The sequence below is a fragment of the Silene latifolia genome, chromosome Y, assembly GCF_048544455.1.
Source record: "Silene latifolia isolate original U9 population chromosome Y, ASM4854445v1, whole genome shotgun sequence".
In the NCBI taxonomy this organism is placed as follows: domain Eukaryota; kingdom Viridiplantae; phylum Streptophyta; class Magnoliopsida; order Caryophyllales; family Caryophyllaceae; genus Silene; species Silene latifolia.
Genome location: NC_133538.1, coordinates 211,422,211 through 211,437,467, shown reverse-complemented (window position 1 = coordinate 211,437,467; position 15,257 = coordinate 211,422,211). Strand labels below are relative to the sequence as shown.

General features: G+C 37.8%; 1 non-coding gene across 1 annotated transcript; it reads right to left on the bottom strand.

Annotated features, from left to right (window-relative positions):
• Positions 1 to 14,934: 14,934 nt before the first annotated feature.
• LOC141636153 (small nucleolar RNA R71) lies at positions 14,935 to 15,041 on the bottom strand. The gene has a single exon (XR_012540785.1). It is a non-coding gene; the product is annotated as a small nucleolar RNA R71 (small nucleolar RNA).
• Between the last annotated feature and the right edge of the window lie 216 nt (positions 15,042 to 15,257).

Below are 15,257 nucleotides of genomic sequence, written 5' to 3'. Positions count from 1 at the left end.
ATAGAACCCTGTGCCACGATCTGAGCGGCTTGAGCTTAGGACGAGCGTACCAGAGGACGATCTGAGCGTCCCGACTACTAGCCCGAGTGGATCTTCTTACAGGACCAGCCATGCATCAGGTGAGGATGAGCGGATCCTGGTAGGAGTTGCAAGAACAATCCGTGCGTGGCCCTCATGAGGAGAAAAATTACCAAGTTTCTCTTAGGGTCTTAATAGTTATTTAAGCCCTTAGTAACCCTAATCCTTGTACATAATTTTAGTATAAATACCTCATTGTACTACCTAGATTATCAACAATTCTTAATCAACTCTTAATATCATATTAATTTAGTCTTAATTTAGTTGTATTACACTTCTCAATATTAATCACAACTTAATCTTTCCTTAATTTCTCAATTGTTCTTAGTTTAGTTGGGTAATTAATTAGAAGATTATTGGGGTTTGTTGGAAGATTGACAACCTTTCATCAATCATTAAGATTACTTCTATTATGCTTTGCTTTATTATTTGGATCATCTACATAGGTATAATCCCTTTTTACCTTTGTTTAATTATTGTTAATCACATCATTTACTCATCATGTTTTCCTTTGTTAGTATGATTTACAACCTTATTAGCATGTTAAACTTGATCATGAGTGAGTAGTCCTTTAGCTAGGGTTAATGGGGAATTAGGGGAAATAAAAATGGGGATTGATCTATGCTTAATCTAATATGTTTTCATAATTAAATTGATTGGTTGTTGTGATTTCAACCTATGCACATGTTATGTTTGTTGAAATGCGAGCCTATGAATCCTTCCATTTTTCACCCATCTCTTATCTTTTCAATGAGGCTTGTAAGACATAAACCAACTCGAGCCTCATTAGACCATGCATAGAGTTGAATAGGAGGAGACTAAGTCAACTTGTAGGTGTTGTACAGTCTAGACGATTCGGCTCCGGGACCTAAATCTTCCTAGGGATTGTAAGATATACACTAACTCGATCCCATCACAACAATAAGTGCTTGCTTCTAATTGAGAACATATTTGTATGATCTATTTCCATGAATCCCCTATGAACCCCTGACACCCAAGTGCTTTTAATCAATTGTCTACAAACCTCTTTATTTGCTTTACTTTGTTTTCATTAATTTACATTCATCTTGATGATTAGTTTAGATTACATCTCATCTCAACCCAATTTGTGACACCCTAAGACATAGCTACTTGTAATTGAAAATCCTACATCAATACCCGTCCCTTGGGATCCGACCTTTACTTACCTCTTTACTAAGAGTAGTTTTTGAAGTTATAAATATTATTTTGGTTGGTAGCTTTTGACGAAGAGTTTTAACCGAACCAAAAATGCCGCCGTTGCCAGGGACGGTGTCAAATTGATTTGATTTTTGTTAATTGTTTTTAGTTGTGTCTTTTTTTACCTTGGGGAAGTCAATCTCCTCAAGGTTGTTCTAATTATTTTCGAGTTGTTTGATATTTTGCATGACTAGGAGATGACAAGGTAATTTATTGCCTATTGATTTCGAAATTGAAAGGACCTTAACCAATAATACAAGAGTTGCTAGAGGTACTTCAAGAGTTGTAGGTATTGGAGAGATTGTGGACATTCAGACAAATAACATTGAGTTTGTCAACCCTTTTGCAAGAGAAGGAGAGGATAACCCAATTCAAAACCCACCACAAAATCAACCAACAATGCCTAAATTTTCATCACATTCCGTACCAACCGACGAGAACCAACCAAACGATACTCCTACTATAATACTACGGTTATATGAGTCTCTGGGTACTCTATCGAGTAGGCCTTACTCTGTCGAGTAAGGGTGTGTTGCGTCTTAAAAATAGTTTCTGACCTGTTGGGTACTCGATCGAGTAACGTTAATACTCGATCGAGTAAGGGGGCACTCGATCCAGTACCTAAGGTACTCGATCGAGTAGCCCGGTTTACGGGTAATGTTTTGACGGGTTTTATTAATAATGCGGGAATGATATGTAAGGTTTTCGTTACTTTTCTCAAAACACTTTTACAATCTAAAAACCTTCAAGAGAAGATTAGAAGTTACGTTGAACCATTCTCGCCGCATTATTAGCAAATCCCGGAGTTCGAGAGGTCGGATTGCATCATTCTTTACATCTTTGTGATCCTTGCGTCGAGGGTAAGATCTACGTACCGAATTTGTTATATTTAATTAAGTTTCGTTAAACCCTAATTTTGGGAATTGGGGATTTGTGGTAGTTTTGTGTAATTAGTGATATATGTAATATTGTGTTAGGCGGAGAATTCGTAGAGGAGGCTTTTTGATATCAGCTGTTGAGATCGTCTGACTATTTTGCTTTCCAGGTAGGGTTTCCCTACTCAGTATTAGTCCCATAATGCATTGATGGTGTTGTGTAATTGTTGATTATTATCGTATTGGCTTTATGACGGTTGTTGATTGATTGTTGTTGATGGTTGTGATTGTTTGTCTATGGTTCTCGAGATGCGTTCTCGGCTGCGTGGAGTCACTTGCGGGAGTGGCTTCACGCCCTAGTTTCGCCCTTCGTGGAACCCGCCACGGAAGGGGATGTGCACATTAATGGGACAGGGTTATCGCTCGGTATGATGAGCGAGGATTTGGTGGGTACGGCTGCGGTCCCCCACTGGCAGGGCTGGTCCAGTGGACAGTCGGTGACGGAGATTGATTGGAGTGGGTGATTGTGTGTGACTGTTTAAGCTGTGTTGTTTACTGTGTTGTTGGTTATATAAATTGTGTGATTAGTACTAACCCCGTTTAATGTTTTAAAAACTGTGGTGATCCATTCGGGGATGGTGAGCAGTTATTGAGCAGGTATGTTATGACGCGTATAGGATAGCAGGGATGAGTCATCACGTGGAAGTTAGAACTCTTTTGCTGTGTCAGACGATGTTTTATAACTTTGATAGTTTTAGCAGTAGACCGTCTGAGAATCTTGTAATTCAGTTTTACAGTTTTGGTTTTGATCATGTAATCACTTAAACTATATTTACTTTTAAAGTACGTTTCTTTATTGTCTCATGATTATCATTGCCTCGGGTAACTGAGATTGTAGCACTTCCAAGCCTTAAGTGGTACTGGTAAGGCACTTGGAGTAGATTGTTGTTTTGTTTGATGTTGCTTCCTGTGAGTTTCAGTTTGTGCATTTGTTATTGATGTTTCTTACCAGTTTCAGGTTGGGAATGAGGGTAGAGTATGGTAGGAAAGAGAGTTGTATATGTTTTCGTTGTTGTCATGATATAGTGATATTCTGTTGATGGGACATAGTTGTGAGAAGTTGTTACAGTAATTTTGATCTTGTTTTAAGATGAGGCATCGATAGTCATAGTCATGGCAAGTGATTCGTGGAACATGTGTTGTAATGATCTGAAAGTGGCAGGTGGTTCATAATCTTGTGTCGAGATAGTGAGTGCAGGGTGTTGGGAATTGGTGTCATGTTAAGTTATGTATGAGTTTTGCGGTAATGAAGGAAAAGAACTTGACGATCTAGGGTGAGTGTATGTAACAAGTGTGGATCGTGAGTTATGCTTTTGACGATGGGAGTTTTATATAGTTTATATAGAGAGGTATGTCCTATTGCGGAAATGTGAAAGAGTTGAAGTTTTGGGTTAAGCTAAAGATTTTGAGGTATAGGTTAGGTGGTGCGACGAGTGAATTGAAGTATGAGAATTGTTTTTAGAAAGAGAGCCTTGGTATATGCATGGCGAGTGTTTAGATTATAGGTGGTTATTTATGACACGCGGTGGTGATGAGGATAATGAGAAGATATAGCTAGGATTTAGTATTAGTGAGTTACGAGGACGTAACATTTATCTTAAGAGAAGTAGGAAGCGATAAAAGAGATTTTGATGGTTCTGCATATGGTGGTATATTCGCAGGAGAGTGTTGGTGTAGTATAAAGAAGGAAGTTGTATATTTTGTGGTTGATGTTGTTAAAAGGCCATGGTCGTGCTAGTAGTAGTGTGATGTTTAGGAGTGTGAGAATCTTTCACTAGTGTTGACAGTTGGATGATGAGGTTATGAGTGTGAGTAAACATCGAGGACAAAGTTCCTTTTAAGGGTGGTAGAATGTAACATTTCGTTTAATGTCTATGAGTGTCTTGATATTGGATTTGGTAGTGGATGATATTATGGAGCTAGCAGCGTTAGAGGATGGTAGTTCGTAGTGTATGGAATTAGTATAGGGAGAGTTTATGATGTAGTTGATACGACATCGTGAGCGATGTGTGGAGGTAGGAATAGTTGGTGGAGTTGGTGTTAAGAGTTCATGAGTTATAGGGTGAGGTTTTGTTTTCAGTCTTAGTTGCTTTGTTGTGTCTTAGTCAAGTTGGTAGGTTTGTTTTTATGTATGGGTTGAACTTTGGGGACGAAGTTCTTTTTAAGGAGGGAAGACTGTAATACTACGGTTTTATGAGTCTCTGGGTACTCTATCGAGTAGGCCTTACTCTGTTGAGTAAGGGTGTGTTGCGTCTTAAAAATAGTTTCTGACTTGTTGGGTACTCGATCGAGAAACGTTAATACTCGATCGAGTAAGGGGGCACTCGATCGAGTACCTTCGATCGAGTACCTAAGGTACTCGCGCGATCGAGTAGCCCGGTTTACGGTTGATGTTTTGACGGGTTTTATTAATAACGCGGGAATTGTATGTAAGGCTTTCGTTACTTTTTTCAAAACACTTTTTGTGGGAAATAATCTGTATACTTCCCTTTAACATGAAGGATTATAACGATTTAACAAAGATGATCTAAGGTCATAAAATAAAATACATAAACAAAAGTAAAAGGATTTAGAATTAACCTCAGGTCCTTGCAAAATTTCCCTAAGAACAATATCAAAACTGATATTCGCCTATTAGTTGCACCCAAGACGATCTGAGATATACCCTTTGATTATGCTAGAAATCAATCTAAAATTTTCTGTAAAATTTTATTGTCTTTGTGTTCTTGTGATGAGAAAGAGGAGGCAAGGTCAGAAAAAGTATTAGGTTAGAAATAATCCTCTACCTTTCTTTTTATATAGACCGAAATCTGGAATCAATTAGGAAAGAAATAACCTCCTAATTTTCGGCCAAATAGACCGAAAATAAGGAGTCTATTTTCCTTATTTTGGTCTTTCCAAAAATATATAAAGTGTGTTAAATTGTCATCTAGTGAGGATCGAACCCATGACCTCTTGGCTTGTGTACCCTCACTATTACCACTATGACACATTCAACTTGTTGATATTAAATACAACTGATTATATTTAACTACGAATTAACAGATTAATTCATCCAAACTAACCTTATATATATTTAATTAAATATAACTTATTATATTTAATTTACGAATTGACAGTTAATTCGTCTCAACTTAATATTATTTAATTTTCATTAAATAATTATCTCATCAACACATTGACTAACTTTTTAGTCATTTTCGGCATCAATGTAATTATATTTCTATAACCACATTTCTCAAATACGTCCTATAGGTGTGACCTTTAGGGACCAGTTGATCACCGCCATCTGGATGATAATAACGTCAAACTTTCTAGCAAGCCAACCGTTATTAGGTAAACGTTAATCAATTGTATAAATATACGAAGTATACCCTTGTGAACCTGTAAGAGATTTACAAATGTTATCTCACTAATTTATGGAGGACACCAGCTCCAACAAACTCCCACTTGTCCTCACAAGTGTATGTGCGATAACCGATTCTCATATCCTTTAAAATTTCTCCCACTCAATGTAAAACAATTTGCATATCCGAATTCACAAAGGTCGTATTTTGAAAGCGATCAGTATCAAGAGTGGTTTTCCCGACTAGAGAGTAACTTAACTGATAAACGAATCAACATTCGAGCATGGCCATGCATTTCAGTTACAACTCCTCGAGTGGCCCTGAGAAATAACTATACCTGATAAGGGATGGATATTTTCCTCAACTCGAATCCTGCAGATGTAAGCACAATATGAAATGACCCAGAAAAAATCTACTTAGCCCCAGTTACGGTAGACCGTGAGAAAGAAACCAAAGTCACCCAAAGACTGCCTTAATGTCAAGAGATAGTTGATGGTCAAAAGAATCGACTCTAGGTACACAATGGATGTCCTATCCACGACCTGGCACCGAATGTTATAAAACATTTAGGACTCCATTACGTTGTCACAAAAAGTTGTCCTACGAGGCATCGTCATAATCTCGTATCTGTGATCGATTAGTCAACCGTTTAACTTATGGCTCGTTGAACCCACCATCAATCGACTGCACAATATAATAGCCGGAGTTATCAGCTCACATTGGCGATTACGGACCAAAGCAAATATAATGTAATTTAGTTCACTTTGTATGCCTTCAATATTGTCAGTACAATCCACATGAAAAACAAAATATTATATATATAAAACGATGAAGTTATAAATAATATATGAAAAAGATAATGTATCAAATCAATAATCAAGTACTACAACTTAGGAACATATTTAATTCCCATGGAATTAACATGCCCTACATGCTTATCATAATTCAACGGTTTGGTGAGAGGATCTGCGATGTTATCATCCATCGCAATCTTGTCAATCACTATCTTTTCTTGCTCCACGTAATCACGGATCACGTGAGCCTTCCGAAGTACATGTCTAGATTTTTTGCTAGACTTTGGCTCCTTAGCCTGGAAGATAGCACCTCTATTGTCACAATAGACGGTGATCGGGTCATTCGAACTAGGAACTACCGAAAGCCCTTGTAAGAATTGACGCATCCATATCGCTTCCTTTGCTGCCTCCGAAGCGGCATAGTACTCGGATTCAGTAGTAGAATCTGCTACAACACTCTGTTTGGAACTCTTCCACCGACCGACACCATTAAGAGTGAAGACGAACCCGGACCGAGATTTTGAATCATCTCGATCCGTTTGGAAGCTAGCATCTCACAGAATCCGGTTGCGCATAGCTTAGTATCGCTTCCATAAGTCAATACCCAATCCTTAGTCCTCCGTAGGTACTTGAGGATATTTTTGACTACTATCCAGTGTGTTTCACCTGGAGTCTTTTAGTACCGACTCGTCATACTCAATGCATATGCCACGTCTGGACGTGTGCATATCATGCCATACATGATCGATCCTATTGCAGAAGCATAAGGAATACGACTCATGCGCTCAATACCTTCAGGCGTCGTGGGTGACCGAGACTTGCTCAACTGCATCCCAGTCGTCATAGGAAGGTTCCCCTTCTTGGAGTTGGTCATGCTGAACCTCTCAAGAACCTTATCTAGATAAGACTCCTGACTAAGTGATAACGTCCGTCGTGATCTATCTCGGTAGATACGGATTCCCAAAATACGCTGTGCCTCACTCAGATCTTTCATCTGGAAATGGTTCTTCAACCATTCTTTAACCGAAGATAGGAGAGGAATGTCATTCCCAATCAAGAGTATGTCATCGACATACAATCTCAAGAATACAATCTTGCTCCCACTCGACTTGATATATAAGCATGGTTCTTCGACCGATCGAGTGAAACCATACTCTTTTATCACTTGGTCGAAACGATGATTCCAACTCCGAGAAGCTTGCTTAAGTCCATAAATGGAACGCTTAAGCTTGCATACTTTCTTAGGATGTTTAGGATCTATGAAACCTTCGGGTTTCACCATGTACAACTCTTCCTCCAAATAACCGTTTAAGAAGGCGGTTTTCACATCCATTTGCCAAATCTCATAATCATGAAATGCGGCAATCGCTAAGATTATCCGAATGGAACGTAGCATGACTACAAGTGCAAAAATCTCATCATAATGCAATCCTTGCACTTGAGTGAAACCTTTTGCCACAAGTCGTGCCTTATAGATATCTGTTTGCGCGTCTACGTAACGCTTTATTTTGTAAAGCCATTTGCATCAGAGGTTTTACCTTATTAGGTAAATCAACTAGATCCCATACGTTATTCTCATACATGGAGTCCATCTCGGATTGCATGGCTTCGAGCCATAGCTTTGAGTCGGAACAGGCCATATCACCTTTATAGGTTGCGGGTTCATTACTTTCTAGAAGTAAAACATCATTCTCCTCGACCATACCAATGTATCTGTCCGGAGGATGAGAGTCTCTACCCGACCTCCTAGGTTCCTCGGGAATATTAACCGTATCATCGGTTGGAGGTACGACTTCCTCCATCCTGTTCCTCGGTTGTTGGTTCCGAATCTCCGAACCTCGAAGGTTCTATTACTCGACTCGTTCTCGAGAAATTCTTTCTCTAAGAACGTCGCACTAGCCACAACAAATACTCAATGTTCGGTAGGCGAATAGAAGTAATGACCAAATGTTCCTTTTGGATAACCTATAAAGTATGTCTTGACCGATCGCGGGCCGAGCTTATCCTCGTGTCTCCACTTGACATAAGCCTCGCAGCCCCAAACCCGAATAAAGGACAAGTTAGGTACCGTTCCTTCCACATTTCATATGGAGTCTTGTTGACAGACTTTAGACGGACTTCGGTTAAGTATAAGAGAAGTCGACAAAGAGCATAACCCCATAATGAATCGGGCACTACAGTGTGACTCATCATGGATCGAACCATATCAAGTAAGGTTCGATTTCTCCGTTCGGACACACCATTTAATTGAGGTGTTCCAGGTGGAGTTAACTGTAGAGCGATCCCACAGTCTTTCAGGTGTTGATCAAACTCATTTGAAAGGTATTCGCCAACACGATCTGAACGGAGTGCTTTAATCTTTCTACCCGGTTGGTTCATGCCTATTCCGGTATTCCTTGAATTTCTCAAAGGACTCACTTTTATGCTTCATTAAGTAGACATATCCGTCTCTACTCAAATCGTCCGTGAAAGTGATAAAATATCTATAGCCATCTCTAGCGGTAATTGACATAGGTCCACATACGTCCGTATGTATGAGTCCTAATAGGTCACTAGCGCGCATTCCAACACCTTTGAAGGAAATTCGAGTCATCTTGCCAATGAGACATGATTCATACGTGCCATATGCAGAAAATCCTAATGAGGGAATAGTCCCATTATCGACGAGTTTCTTTTCGCGTTTCTCATTTATGTGTCCCATTCGACAATGCCATAGATAGGTTTGATCTTTGTCACCAACCTTTAATTTCTTATTATTCATGTGTAATACTTCCGTGGTTTGATCTAAGATATAAATTCCATTCATGGAAACTGCTTTGCCATAAATCATTTCATTTAAAGAGAAAATACAACTATTATCCTTTATTGAAAATGTAAAACCGTCTTTAGCAAGTACGGAAACAGAAATAATGTTCTTAGATAAACTGGGTACATAGTAACAGTTATTTAATGATAACTCAAAACCACTACGGAGTTGGATTACATATGTTCCCTTCGAGGCAGCAGCTACTCGTGCTCCATTCCCGACTCGCAGGTTTACATCACCTTTTTCGAGAGGTATGATGTTCTTTAGGCCCTGCAAATGATTACACAGATGAGAACCACAACCAGTATCTAGTACCCAAGTTCCGAAACTTGCATGGTTAATCTCATAATCATATGAATATAAGATGATATACCAACAGGAACGACGCGGCCTGCCTTGATGTCCTCACGGTAGACGGGACAGTTCCTCCTCCAATGTCAAGTCTTGTGACAATGGTGGCACTCTATGTCACCGCCCTTGCTCTTTGTCTTGCCCTGTGAGCCACTAGTCTCACCAGGCGCACTCTTACCGTTTCCTGGCTTCTTAAACTTTGGCTTACCTACAGTTAGGTCGCCATGAGCCTTGCCCTTACCTTTACTCTTGTTGTGAATCGTGAGAACATCCTGCTTCATGCTCCCACTCAATTTCATATCCTTCTCGGTCTGTACGAGAAGGGAGTGTAGCTCATGAGGACTCTTTTCCAAGTCATTCATGTAGTAGTTTGCCCTGAAAAGGGCAAAACCATCGTGAAGAGAATGAAGCATTCGGTCAATGACAATTCTCTCACTGATTCTACAATTCAGTGACTCCAGTTTCTCGACATTCTCAATCATGTGAAGAATGTGTGGGCTAACCGGTTGGCCCTTCTGGAGTTTCGCATCAAAGAAGCGACAGGTATGCTCATATGTGATGATTCTCGGTGCCTTTGAGAACTCATTAGTGAGCGTGGTGAAAATCTTGTTTGCACCTTGGGCAATGAAGCGTCTCTGCAAATTGGTTTCCATTGCAAAGATGAGTACGTTCTTTATCGCACCCGCTTCCATAACGAAATCAATATAAGCGAGTGACTCGTTGGCTCCTGCATTTGGGCCTGGGTTGACCGGTATTGACTCAGTTAAATACCTGAGCTTACCGTCAGCAATGGCAGCATTCCGTAGTGCCGCCTCCCAGTCCGCAAAGTTGGACCCATCATTCTTCAGTCGCGTGGACTGATTCATTTGGTCCATGAATACTTTTAGCCAGGATGAACGATCTAGTGTGGCACTAGGCATTGGGATTGCGTTATTTCCAGCCATTTGTTGTAACAGTATTATTGATAATTAGCGTGTTCTACACTGCGAAAGAAGAATAAAATAATAAGCATGCATCGTTTTTATTTTAAGTCTAATGAACTAATGTCATAACGCGAAGACTCAAAACATTTATACAATTGACCTCCCTCAAGAATTATATAAATGACCCCAAGACTCAATTCTCTGTAAATTGATAAGCTAACCTGTTAGCTAATTCTACCGTTAGAATTCCTGGTCGATAAATTTCTGTAAATTCTATCTTTAGTCCATCATAATCACGAGAAACTCTTCGAACTATGATGTTGAGGTAAACTAAGTCAACACAACTACTTACCCAACGTAGAAGGGGTCATATTAGGCCTACCGATGAAGAAGGGACTCATTGATGTTTGCCCTTATAAAGACTAATCTCAATTTCCATTTTTAGAGGAAGATCCCATCAACTATTTTTAATTCATTTTAAGTGAACTATGATCTAGCATGCGAGAATGATTTAAACTAAAGTGATGGCTTATAGACTGTGACATCTGCATGTCTATGAAAACTAACATACAACTATATGAGTCAATTTTCATGCATTTTAGTAGTAGGTGGTTTGGTTTTAGGCGGAATATGATGCAATTACTAGCATGTGAATGAAAAGCAATAAAATGAAAAACGTAAAAAAAAAACAGTAAAAGTCCTAGTGTGGCCTATCCTATCAAAATGAACAATAAATACAAGTTTGGAATCCATCCTTGGACCCGAGAAGCTTGTCTTGATGTTCCATCTTGATCCATGTAGCGGAAGTGAGCTTGAATATTCATCTTTTTAGTCTTCTTTGAAATTACAATAAATAAAATTACATAATTGACCTATTAATTACATTCTAATTTCAAAAACCAAAAACTAAAATAAAGGAGATTCGAGATCTCATAATTACATAAAAATCATGTTTCCTTCATTACGAAAACATGATTGACTAAGGCCACACTAAGTATTACATTATACAACTGATTGCAAAAATTAAATACGTAAATAAAATTCATTCATTCGATTCATTCAACATAATTAAAAGCATCAACTGAAATAAATTAAACATACATAATACAATAAATTAATTATGTTGATTAATTTATCCAAACCACCTATTTAAATTAAATTAAGTGACAATTCCGCAATTTAATCACATTAATTCATACATAATCCATATTAAACTTGTAATATGAATTCTATCCGTCAAAATTTTAAACTGCTTTAAAATAACTCGGCATCATTAAATTGTGAACCGATTCACAATAACTAATTGGCCAAAATAAAATAAAAAACAAAATCCAATTTTTTTTAAATTGGTCACGGCAAAAAAAAAATTAGAGAAATTTTTTTTTTTTTTCAGCTGCACGGCTGAATATATTTTAAAAAAAACTTTTCCTATTTTAATTTGGTAAATAGGAAAAACAAGGAAAAACTTTCCATAATTTTTTCTTCTTTCTTTTTCGGCAAAAAGACAAATAAAAAAAATTTCCTATTTTTTTTCTCTCTTGGTATACCAAAAAAAACAAAACAAATATTTGTTTTTTTGTTTTTTTTTTAATACGGTAAACCCTAAAAAAACGCCCTTCCCCTTTTTTTTTCTTTTGCGGCACATATGCCCTAATTCAAAGATATGAGGAAAAAGTTTAAGTTGCTATTAGGACATGATTTAGCAAATGCATTAACAAACATGATTAATCGTATATGCTAAAACTATATAGCAAAAACGAATTCTTATATCAATGACATGATGATACTATATGTAATTTAACTTAATCTGCATTAAATCAAAATTTACCAAATTCTTCATATGATAATTTTAACCGATTAAAACAATGATATGATCTATAGAAATTGTTTATATATCATCAAACAAAAGGAAAAACGAAAGAAGGAGAAACAAAAAAAACAGGCCGAAACAAAACCTCGGCAAAAAAAAAACAAGCCGAAAAAAACGAAACCCTAATTATTTTTCGAAAATTAGGTTATTGTTTACATACAATTTTTATGAAAATCATCAAGATTAAAATCGTAGCCTAGTGCTCTGATACCACTTGTGGGAAATAATCTGTATACTTCCCTTTAACATGAAGGATTATAACGATTTAACAAAGATGATCTAAGGTCATAAAATAAAATACATAAACAAAAGTAAAAGGATTTAGAATTAACCTCAGGTCCTAGCAAAATTGGCCTAAGAACAATATCAAAACTGATATTTGCCAATTAGTTGCATCCAAGACGATCTGAGATATACCCTTTGATTATGCTAGAAATCAATCTAAAATTTTCTGTAAAATTTTATTGCCTTTGTGTTCTTGTGATGAGAAAGAGGAGGCAAGGTCAGAAAAAGTATTAGGTTAGAAATAATCCTCTACCTTTCTTTTTATAAAGACCGAAATCTGGAATCAATTAGGAAAGAAATAACCTCCTAATTTTCGGCAAAACAGACCGAAAATAAGGAGTGTATTTTCCTTATTTTGGTCTTTCAAAAAATATATAATGTGTGTTAAATTGTCATCTAGTGAGGATCGAACCCATGACCTCTTGGCTTGTGTACCCTCACTATTACCACTATGACACATTCAACTTGTTGATATTAAATACAACTAATTATATTTAACTACGAATTAAAGAATTAATTCATCCAAACTAACCTTATATATATTTAATTAAATATAACTAATTATATTTAATTTACGAATTGACAGTTAATTCGTCTCAACTTAATATTATTTAATTTTCATTAAATAATTATCTCATCAACACATTGACTAACTTTTTAGTCATTTTGGGCATCAATGTAATTATATTTCTATAACCACATTTCTCAAATACGTCATATAGGTGTGACCTTTAGGGACCAGTTGATCACCGCCATCTGTATGATAATAACGTCAAACTTTCTAGCAAGCCAACCGTTATTAGGTAAACGTTAATCAACTGATTAAATATACGAAGTATACCCTTGTGAACCTGTAAGAGATTTACAAATGTTATCACACTAATTTGTGGAGGACACCAGCTCCAACACTTTTACAATCTAAAAAACTTCTAGAGAAGATTAGAAGTTACGTTGAACCATTCTCGCCGCATTATTAGCAAATCCCGTAGTTTGAGAGGTCGGATTACATCATTCTTTACATCTTTGTGATCCTTGCGTCGAGGGTAAGATCTACGTACCGAATTTGTTATATTTAATTAAGTTTCGTTAAACCCTAAATTTGGGAATTGGGGATTTGTTCTAGTTTTGTGTAATTAGTGATATATGTCATATTGTGTTAGGCGGAGAATTCGTAGAGGAGGCTTTTTGATATCAGCTGTTGAGATCGTCTGACTGTTTTGCTTTCCAGGTAGGGTTTCCCTACTCAGTATTAGTCCCATAATGCATTGCTGGGGTTGTGTAATTGCTGATTATTATCGTATTGGCTTTATGACGGTTGTTGATTGATTGTTGTTGATGGTTGTGATTGTTTGTCTCTGGTTCTCGATATGCGTTCTCGGCTGAGTGGAGTCACTTGCGGGAGTGGCTTCACGCCCTAGTTTCGCCCTTCGTGGAACCCGCCACGGAAGGGGATGTGCACATTAATGGGACAGGGTTATCGCTCGGTATGATGAGCGGGGATTTGGTGGGTACGGATGCGGTCCCCCATCGGGCGTGGCTGGTCCAAAGGACGATCGGTGACGGAGATTGATTGGAGTGGGTGATTGTGTGTGACTGTTGAGCCGTGTTGTTTACTTTGTGTTGTTGGTTATATAAATTGTGTGATTAGTACTGACCCCGTTTAATGTTTTAAAAACTGTGGTGATCCATTCGGGGGTGGTGAACAGTTATTGAGCAGGTATGTTATGACGCGTATGGGATAGCTGGGATGAGTCATCACATGGCAGTTAGAAGTCTTCCGCTGTGTCAGACGATGTTTTAGAGCTTTGATAGTTTTAGGAGTAGACCGTCTGAGAATTTTGTAATTCAGTTTTACAGTTTTGGTCTGATCATGTAATCACTTAAACTATATTTACTTTTAAAGTACGTTTCTTTATTGTCTCATGATTATCATTGCCTCGGGTAACCGAGATGGTAGCACTTCCAAGCCTTAAGTGGTCCTGGTAAGGAACTTGGAGTATGGGGGTGTTACACCTACACCACAACATTTAACCGGTAATTTCATTGCCAAATCCGCATTCATATAATTAGTTGAGAGAAGTCAATTTGGAGGGATGCCTAGTGAATACCCTCATTCACATATAGAGATTTTTTGCGACTATTGTGATGCAATTTCTCAAACCGGAGTTACTCAAGACCAAATCCGATGAGTATTGTTTCCTTTTTCTTTGATCGGTACCGTAAAGCAATGGTTGAAGAGCCTAGACAAGGTTACCCATGGTATTGATTCATGGAAGAAGTTAGCACTTGCCTTCTACAAGAAATTCCATCCTCCGGAGAAGACTAATATGTTGAGAGCCCAAATCACCGGGTTCAAGTAAAGGGATGAGGAATCATTATATGAAGCATGAGAGAGATTTAAGGACACTTATCGTTCTTGTCTACACCATGAATTTAGTGAGTGGTTCCTTGTGCAACAATTTTGGAACGGCCTATATGAATACTCACGCAATGTTGTTAATATGGGATCCAATGGGATGTTTACCGAAGTTGATGATAATCAAACAAGGGCAAAATCGAACAGATGGCGGTTCATAATTCCCAATATAGTAGGCCTCGAAAGGCTAATAGAGGAGGAAAGCATGCGGTAGATTCCATAACTCAATTGGGT